An 8,811-nucleotide genomic window follows, 5' to 3' on the forward strand; every position below is an offset into this window, starting at 1 on the left:
ACCAGGTGACTGAGCCTAACACAATTTGGGGTGCCACAAAGATGGGATGCTTCCAGCTCCGATGTAAGATCCCAAGAACCTAGAATGTTTGTCATGTCCCTTATAAAAAAAAACCATGGTTTTACAACCGTAATCATGGTATAACCATGGTAAGGGGCGGTTTTACAATGGATCGATGGTAGTCCATGGTTTTAAATTCATAACCAAGGTAAATGTGTGGCGGAAGTGTGGTAATACCATTGTTAAAATACCATAGTTATAATAACATGATAAAAATGTCATTTTATGACGATTTTAAATCCATGGTTATAAAAACCATCATTATACCACAGTTTTAAGAAAGTTAAAAAACAATAGTTATAAAACCATGACAAAATCATCGTTCTACTTTGGTGAAAAAACCATAGTAATTTAACCATGGTTGTAACCATGGTTTCACAGTAGTATAAAAACAATGGTTAGGAAACCTTGGTTTAACTCCCGTTCTACTAAGGTTGGAAATCAATGTTATAAAACCATGATTTAAACCATGGTTTTATGATAGCATAAAAACAGTATTTATAATACCATGGTTAAAATTCCGTTTTACCAAGGTTGAAAACGACGGTTATACACCATGATTTTAACCATGGTTTTAAGATAGTTTGAAAATGATGGTTATATAACCATGGTTTTAACCGTGGTTTAATGAGAGTGTAAAAACAGTGGTTACAAAACCATGGTTAAATTTCCGTTTCACCAAGGTTGAAAACGACGGTTATACACCATGATTTTAACCATGGTTTTAAGATAGTTTGAAAATGATGGTTATATAACCATGGTTTTAACCGTGGTTTAATGAAAGTGTAAAAACAGTGGTTACAATACCATGGTTAAATTTCTGTTTTACCATGGTTGAAAACGACGGTTATACACCATGATTTTAACCATGGTTTTATGATAGTTTGAAAATGATGGTTATATAACCATGGTTTTAACCGTGGTTTAATGAAAGTGTAAAAACAGTGGTTACAATACCATGGTTAAATTTCCGTTTTACCATGGTTGAAAACGACGGTTATACACCATGATTTTAACCATGGTTTTATGATAGTTTGAAAATGATGGTTATATAATTATGGTTTTAACCGTGGTTTAATGAAAGTGTAAAAACAGTGGTTACAAAATCATGGTTAAATTTCCGTTTTACCAAGGTTGAAAACGACGGTTATACACCATGATTTTAACCATGGTTTTATGATAGTTTGAAAATGATTGTTATATAACCATGGTTTTAACCGTGGTTTAATGAAAGTGTAAAAACATTGGTTACAAGACCATGGTTAAACATTCGTCTTAGCAAGGTTGAAAACAACGGTTATAAACCAAGATTTTAACCATGGTTTTAAGATAGTTTGAAAACGATGGTTATATAACCATGGTTTTAACCGTGGTTTAATGAAAGTGTAAAAACAGTGGTTACAAAACCATGGTTAAATTTCCGTTTTACCAAGGTTGAAAACGACGGTTATACACCATGATTTTAACCATGGTTTTATGATAGTTTGAAATTAATGATTGTTATGTAGCCATGGTTTTAACCGTGGTTTAATGAAAGTGTAAAAACAGTGGTTACAATACCATGGTTAAATTTCCGTTTAACCATGGTTGAAAACGATGGTTATACACCATGATTTTAACCATTGTTTTATGATAGTTTGAAAATGATTGTTATATAACCATGGTTTTATCCGTGGTTCAATGGAAGTGTAAAAACAGTGGTTACAATTAATACCATGGTTAAATTTCCGTTTTACCATGGTTGAAAACGATGGTTATACACCATGATTTTAACCATGGTTTTATAATAGTTTGAAAATTATGGTTATATAACCATGGTTTTAACCGTGGTTTTATGAAAGTGTAAAAACAGTGGTTACAATACCATGGTTAAATTTCCGTTTTACCATGGTTGAAAACGACGGTTATACACCATGATTTTAACCATGGTTTTATGATAGTTTGAAAATTATGGTTATATAACCATGGTTTTAACCGTGGTTTAATGAAAGTGTCAAAACAGTGGTTACAAAACCATGGTTAAACATTCGTCTTAGCAAGGTTGAAAACGACGGTTTTAAACCATGATTTTAACCATGGTTTTAAGATAGTTTGAAAATGATGGTTTTATAACCATGGTTTTAACCGTGGTTTAATGAAAGTGTAAAAACAGTGGTTACAAAACCATGGTTAAATTTGCGTTTTACCAAGGTTGAAAACGACGGTTATACACCATGATTTTAACCATGGTTTTATGATAGTTTGAAAATGATTGTTATATATAACCATGGTTTTAACCGTGGTTTAATGAAAGTGTAAAAACATTGGTTACAAAACCATGATTAAATTCCCGTTTTACCAAGGTACTAACTTTGTTAGTCTGGGCCTATAAAGCTTGTCACGACTAACTCAGCTGTGGACTGACGAAGGTTTTTCATTACTCGTATTTCGTAAAAAGACAGGCTTGACTAACACCATTTGTGGTTTCTGACTAAATGAGGCATATACGTACACCTCATAATGTTGTACGACTAACTTTCGGCCATCCAAAGGCATGACTAAAATTATAAAGGCCTGCGACCTGAATTACTAACTAAGCAGGGCCGTTGTTGTTGATCTTGAAGGTATAGTCGGGCCGGGGGTGGCCGCTGGTGTTTTTTTTTTATTTTAATATAGGACTATATTATCTTTTTGTATAATTTCAAAATATGTCTGCCCAGTCACTAAACATTGTCTGTCTATACGTACATATATATCATTTGTCATTTTGAACCTGTCTACTTTATATGTTCAACACGAATTTCGCGCATTCCCCGCCTGCCCCCCCCCCCCACCCACCCCTCCCGCTCATTTTCGCGCCTTTTTTTTATGCGCGTCGCGTCGATGTACTAGTACCACCGAGTACTAGTACCACATGTGTAACGCACAACCCGCACATGTATGATATACACACCATAGACAAATGCACACGTACACACACGTACGCCGTGCAGATACAATCAGCTTAATGCTTCGAAGGCCAAGGGCTAGCTAAGCTTCAAGTTCATGAAATTCAGGCAATTAACTGCATTCAACTAATTTTTTAACTGAAACTATAGGAGAACAGACAAATTATGGAACTGTCAGGAGATAGTTAACGGTAAGTAAGCTTATCTAATCAGTAATCTGTTGGGCATTCTCGTGAATTAGTCCACTCCTGGCACCTCCTTGGCCTTGCATGACTCGGAAATTGAACACTCGGCGGATTGTGCGCGTACCGTACCAAGCCCTTGTAGTACCGTACTGTACTGCACTCTGCAGCAGGCAGTGTCACTGTCAGTGCAGTGGATTATTTCAAGAGTTTGCCTAGGCTTAGTCTGTAATGTTGCTGCATTTATTTTGATTAGGAGTGTTGCATGGGTCTAGAAATGTATTCTGACTTCAACTTGAAGTTGAAGCCAGGCATTGGGGCTGGCTACATGTAGGGCCTAAAAGTTATTTATGGCTATATATTATAGGCTTGAGCTTGCCTTGGACTTTGCCTTTGGACTAGATTTATTATTATGGTGGAACACGTCGTACTCGTAGCCTAGTCCCGGCCCTAGCCTAGGCCTAACTTAGGCTAGCGCTTGGCCTACCTGAAAAAAAAACTTGTTGGCTGCCATCGAGTATGAAGAAAAATTTTGTACTAGATCTCCTACTGGCTTAATTATCGTTAGACTATCGACTAGGGTCTAGATCTAGATCTATACTTTAACTTTTTAAAGTTTACGTTAACGGTTAGAGTACAGTGTCGGTGGTCCTAATTAATGTTATACTTTTGAACGGCAACAGCATTCAGTCCACTGATCTGTATTCTTTTTTTTTTATGGGTCTAGTCTCTAGCCAGTCTAGGCCTAGGCTACAGACTCTGCTACTGCGGGTTAATTAGTCCTCATTTAATTAGTAATACTTGATCAATGGATCAGCTAGCTGCAAAGTAGTATGTTTTAATAAATCCTTTATTTTTAAGCGGGAGTACAATTCATATGTCTGTATATGTTTTTCCATGTGAAAATCTGTTTTTTTTTTGGTAAGTTCGTGTGGTTGTGGGAACGTGGCTGGCTCCTTGTTTCGACGATTTCTACAGCATGCATGCACATTACGATAGTAGATCTAGGACACAGTTGTACACAACTGAAAGATATGCGCATTTCCCTAGCCATAGCGGCGATGATTGTTACCAAAAGAAAAGTAATGCCAATAGTTCTAGTGTTTACTTTCGAGTCTCCTTGGTATTTTCATATATAGGCCCTACAACTATTCATGAAAAATCCGAGGCCAAACCACGTAATGTGGAATTTCGTCACAAATGGGTTAAGTTATTAATTTAGGAAGTGTTGTTCCATATGTGTCACTAATAGTGGAATTGTATGAAATTTGTATGAATTTTAAGTATGGTTGGTTATTATGAAATGAATGAAATTTCATGTGATGAAAAATGGAAATACCATCGCTGGACCGTTGTGTCGTAATAGTACTGTATTTTAATTTCAAATCAAAATTTTTAATAGACTACAATACAATTTTCTTTCCTGGTAGCGGGAAGTTAAAGGGATGGTCCAGGCTGAAAATATTTATATCTAAAAGTATATAAATGGAGTAAAATTCACAGTAAAATGCTGAAAATTTCATCAAACTTGGATATCAAATAACAAAGTTATTGATTTTCAAAGTTTATCAATATTTTTTGGAATATGCACATCATCATGAATATTCAATAGGTGGGCTGATGATGTCACATCTCAATTTTTTCTTATGTCATTACATGACATCGTAAATGTTTCATTTTTTCATACATGTGTAAATGATGTGTCTCCATTATGATGAAATAAGTTGAGGCAATAAATAACTAGTCCACTTAATCAGTTGTCAATCCAATTGTTTTAGTTCTTGGTAGCAATTTTTTTATTAAACCAAATTTCACATAATAAAACACAAAAGAACAAGTGGGGATATGACATCACCAGCCAACCTAATGAATATTCATAAAGACATGCCTAGAACTGTTTCACCGGAATAATATCATTTGAAATTCAAAAACTTTATTTGTTATTCGATTTTGATTAAATTTTTAGCATTTTGCTCTGTAAATTTTCTTCTATTTATTGAGATATAAATATTTCCAGCCTGGACCATCCCTTCAAGTTTACTAATATTCGAAGACAGGAAACTAATACTAGAAAAAAAGATAAATGAATGGAATATGTATCACCAAACCCAGACAAACATTGGAATATGTCTTGTTTGCCTCTTGCATCGAGGCAAAAACTGAATATTTGTGTCCATGTACATGCAATATCTTTTGATTACACACATTTATCCTGAAAGCTCTTTGCATACATTATTTATTCAAAATTCAGGTTTAGTAAGAAAATCAATTACTTTTCATTCCAGGTACAAATTTTTATTGATATATGGCCAAAATCAAAGAAGGGTGTTGGTAACCAACAAGTCAGAGGAGACCTCAAAACAGGAGCTGCTTAGGGTGGTGTGCACAACATTTGGAGTGAAAGAAGAAGATATTTTTCCTGCAGACATGGCAAGACAAATTCTACGATTTTGCAGACATGGAAGAGGACGAACTTGTGACAGGGCCATTGAGAGTAAAAATTACAAACTACCTGTGGTCCTCGGTGCACAGCAACTGGTGAATGGTGGAGAGTAAGTATCTGGTACCAAACAGAAACCCCAATTAACTCTCAATGTGCCATAGTCTTGCCCAAGTGCATGCCATTTAATTTCTTTGGCAATTGATTCATCCTTCTAGATAAATATATTACTTGATAATGGCCAAACTTAAAGGCATTTCTCTTTTTCACATGACATAGTTATATATGAGACTCAACCAGAAGGATTATTAAAGAGGATTAGAACTTGGCCAGTAAAAACGCTTTAAACGTGTATGGGGCACCTTAAGAGTTGATGAATTAAGTAAATGTGAGTAAATGCATAAAATATGAGAATATTTCTTGCATTATAACTTACTAATGTTTGAGTATCACTATTGATGCAGGAATCTTACAGTGGCTACATTGTTGTGACATTTTGTAATGCATTTCTCTGTTAGATTTTACCTAAAGTTAATTTTTTAGTCTAATTTGCATGTATATGGTTCTGCTATGGTCTTTCACCAAATGTTAACTGGTACAGTGTGTTTGTGACAGATAGTCGCAAAGTGTGACCAAGTGGAGCTTTTCTGTTCTTGTCTTTGGCAACAAGACTGGCGTGTCGTTGCATAAAACTTGCTATTATAGTAAAATTTGCTGTAAATAAGATCTATTAAGGACTCGGATGAAAAGTGATTTGACAGAAACTAAATGAATGAGGATTCTAAATCTATTTGTTTTTTCTTTTTTAAGTATAATTTTTTATTCTTTGTTTTTTCTTTTTTTAAGTATAATTTTTTATTCTTTCCAAATCTGACACTGTTGCAAGGCACATAGAGTGGATGAGCACTGAAAAAAAGGCAGCCAGACTTCAAGAGAGTTGAGTTCTGCATGCAGAAGACACTGGCAGACAGAAGGGCATGGATCATAAATTCTGTCCCTCGGCCAAGGATCACTGATGACCGACTGAAGTATCCTTGGCTCTTTGATGAGGATCAGGTAATCTATGCAGAGTTTTCTCACCAGATTTTGAAATATACTGAATATCCCGAGATTGATTGAATGCTGACGGACGTTGATAGAGTTGCTTACTCAATGTTTCCCTATTACAGTGATTTACAGAATGTATTGGAAACTTCTAACTCCACATGGATTATCCAAACTTGCTCATAAACTTAATTTATTCAAGACTGCGTAAGGTGTGAACTTCATATGTGGTCCTTGTATGTAAAATTCAGGTTATTTTCTTGTCAAAGCAATATCACCTAAACAGCTTGAGGTATGGATGTAAAAAACTTGGTGTTTAACATGTACCATCATTAGGAAGACGATTTGAATGGATTTTGGAATATGTAGGTCAAAGGTCAATTTGTGAAATTTATTTGTTTAAACACATTGTCACCTTAACAATTTGAAATATAAATGTGAAACTTGGTGCTAACATGTACCACTATAGGAGATGATCTGGATATATTTTGGAATATGTAGCTCGAAAGTAAATTTGTGAAATTCAGGTAATATCTTTGTTAATGCAATGTCACCTTAACAGTATGAAATATGGATGTAAAACCTGCTAGCATGTATCACTGGGAAGAGGATGCATTGAGTAGTGTATGTTTCATTGACTGTTTTTGAAAATTTGACTCAATGTCTCTAATCTTCAAATTAAAGGTCTAGTCCACCCCAGGAAAATGCTGATTTGAATAAATAGAGAAAAATCAAACTAGCATGAAATTTTAAAGTTTCGCTTATTTTCAACAAAACAGTGATATGCACAACTAGGTGAGCCAATGATGTCACTCACTATTTCTTTTGTTTTTTATTGTTTGAATTATACAATATTTCAATTTTTACGAATTTGATGATTAGGACCTCCTTGCCTGAAGCACAAAATGTTAAAATAATTGAATTCCACGTGTTCAGGGACGAATGAAACTTCATTTCACATGACAATGACGAGAAAATCAAAATATTTCATACTTCATATAATAAAATACAAAAGAAATAGTGGGTGAGTGATGTCATCAGTTCCCTCATTTGCATACCGACTGAGGTGTGCATATAAGCGTTTTGTGAAATGAAGCAAAACTTTAAAATGTCATAACTTTCTTATTTTACATCTGATTTTGATGAAATTTTCAGTGTTATGCTTGTTGAATTTTTCTCTTTTTATTCAAATCAAGGTTTTTTTTTTTTTTTTTTTTTTTTTTGGGGGGGGGATGGACTTGTCCTTTAATCTTGCCATATCTGTGCTACCTCTGTGTGTGAAAAGTACATTAATTTATTTAGTTTATTCAGGGATTTTTTTTTTTATATACATATAGTCTTTCTACCTTGTCTTCTCAGTCAAACCAAATCTTATAAGATCAACAGCAAAAAAAAACAGTTTTCAGGAGTATATGACATCATTCTGCATTCCATACTTAATTAAGCTTGACATATCTGTGCTAACTCTTAATTTATTTAGAATATTTATGATTTTTTTATGCCTCCGCCAACGAAGTGGCCGGAGGCATTACGTTTTCGGGTCGTCTTGTCAGTCCCGTTTTGTTTTGTCGAAATCTCAAGAACCGTGGAGTGGTTTTACATCAAACTTGGTATGAGGGTATATCCTGGGGGGATAATACTTTGTTTTGATTTTATGGTCACGGGTGAAAGGTCACAGAGGTCGTTATATACCTTAAAATGTCCTGTTCTTGTGATAACTTAACCATTGGAGCTAATAACTTCAAACTTGGTACATTCTTTATATACATAATAGAGGGAGAATGATCTGATTGGATTTTGGGGTCACATGGTCAAAGGTCACGGAGGTCAGTATGCCTTAAAATATCTTGTTCTTGTGTAACTAAAGGAATGTTAGAGGAAGTAACTCCAAACTTGGTACATATATGCTTGATATAGGGGGGGGGGGGTAATTTGGGGGGGTTGCAGGGCCAAGTTCAAAGGTCATAAAGGTCATATACTTACAACTTTTTTATCCATTTAGTAATTTTCTTGTGTTTTATGAATACTAAAAATTATTTTCATATATCAAGTTTGATTGTAGGTCAGTGTATGCATGAAATTGTTCTTGTGATAAACCAAAGACTTCGATAGATCAATTTCAAATATGGACAATGCAACCATTATGACATTGACTTGA

General features: G+C 34.7%; 1 long non-coding RNA gene across 1 annotated transcript; it reads left to right on the forward strand.

Annotated features, from left to right (window-relative positions):
- The first annotated feature begins 3,004 nt into the window (after positions 1-3,004).
- LOC129283820 (uncharacterized) lies at positions 3,005-8,040 on the forward strand. Its single transcript, XR_010293744.1, has 3 exons — positions 3,005-3,178; positions 5,455-5,721; positions 6,496-8,040. It is a non-coding gene; the product is annotated as an uncharacterized LOC129283820 (long non-coding RNA).
- Positions 8,041-8,811: the final 771 nt, after the last annotated feature.

Source organism: Lytechinus pictus, chromosome 5, assembly GCF_037042905.1.
Source record: "Lytechinus pictus isolate F3 Inbred chromosome 5, Lp3.0, whole genome shotgun sequence".
NCBI lineage: Eukaryota > Metazoa > Echinodermata > Echinoidea > Temnopleuroida > Toxopneustidae > Lytechinus > Lytechinus pictus.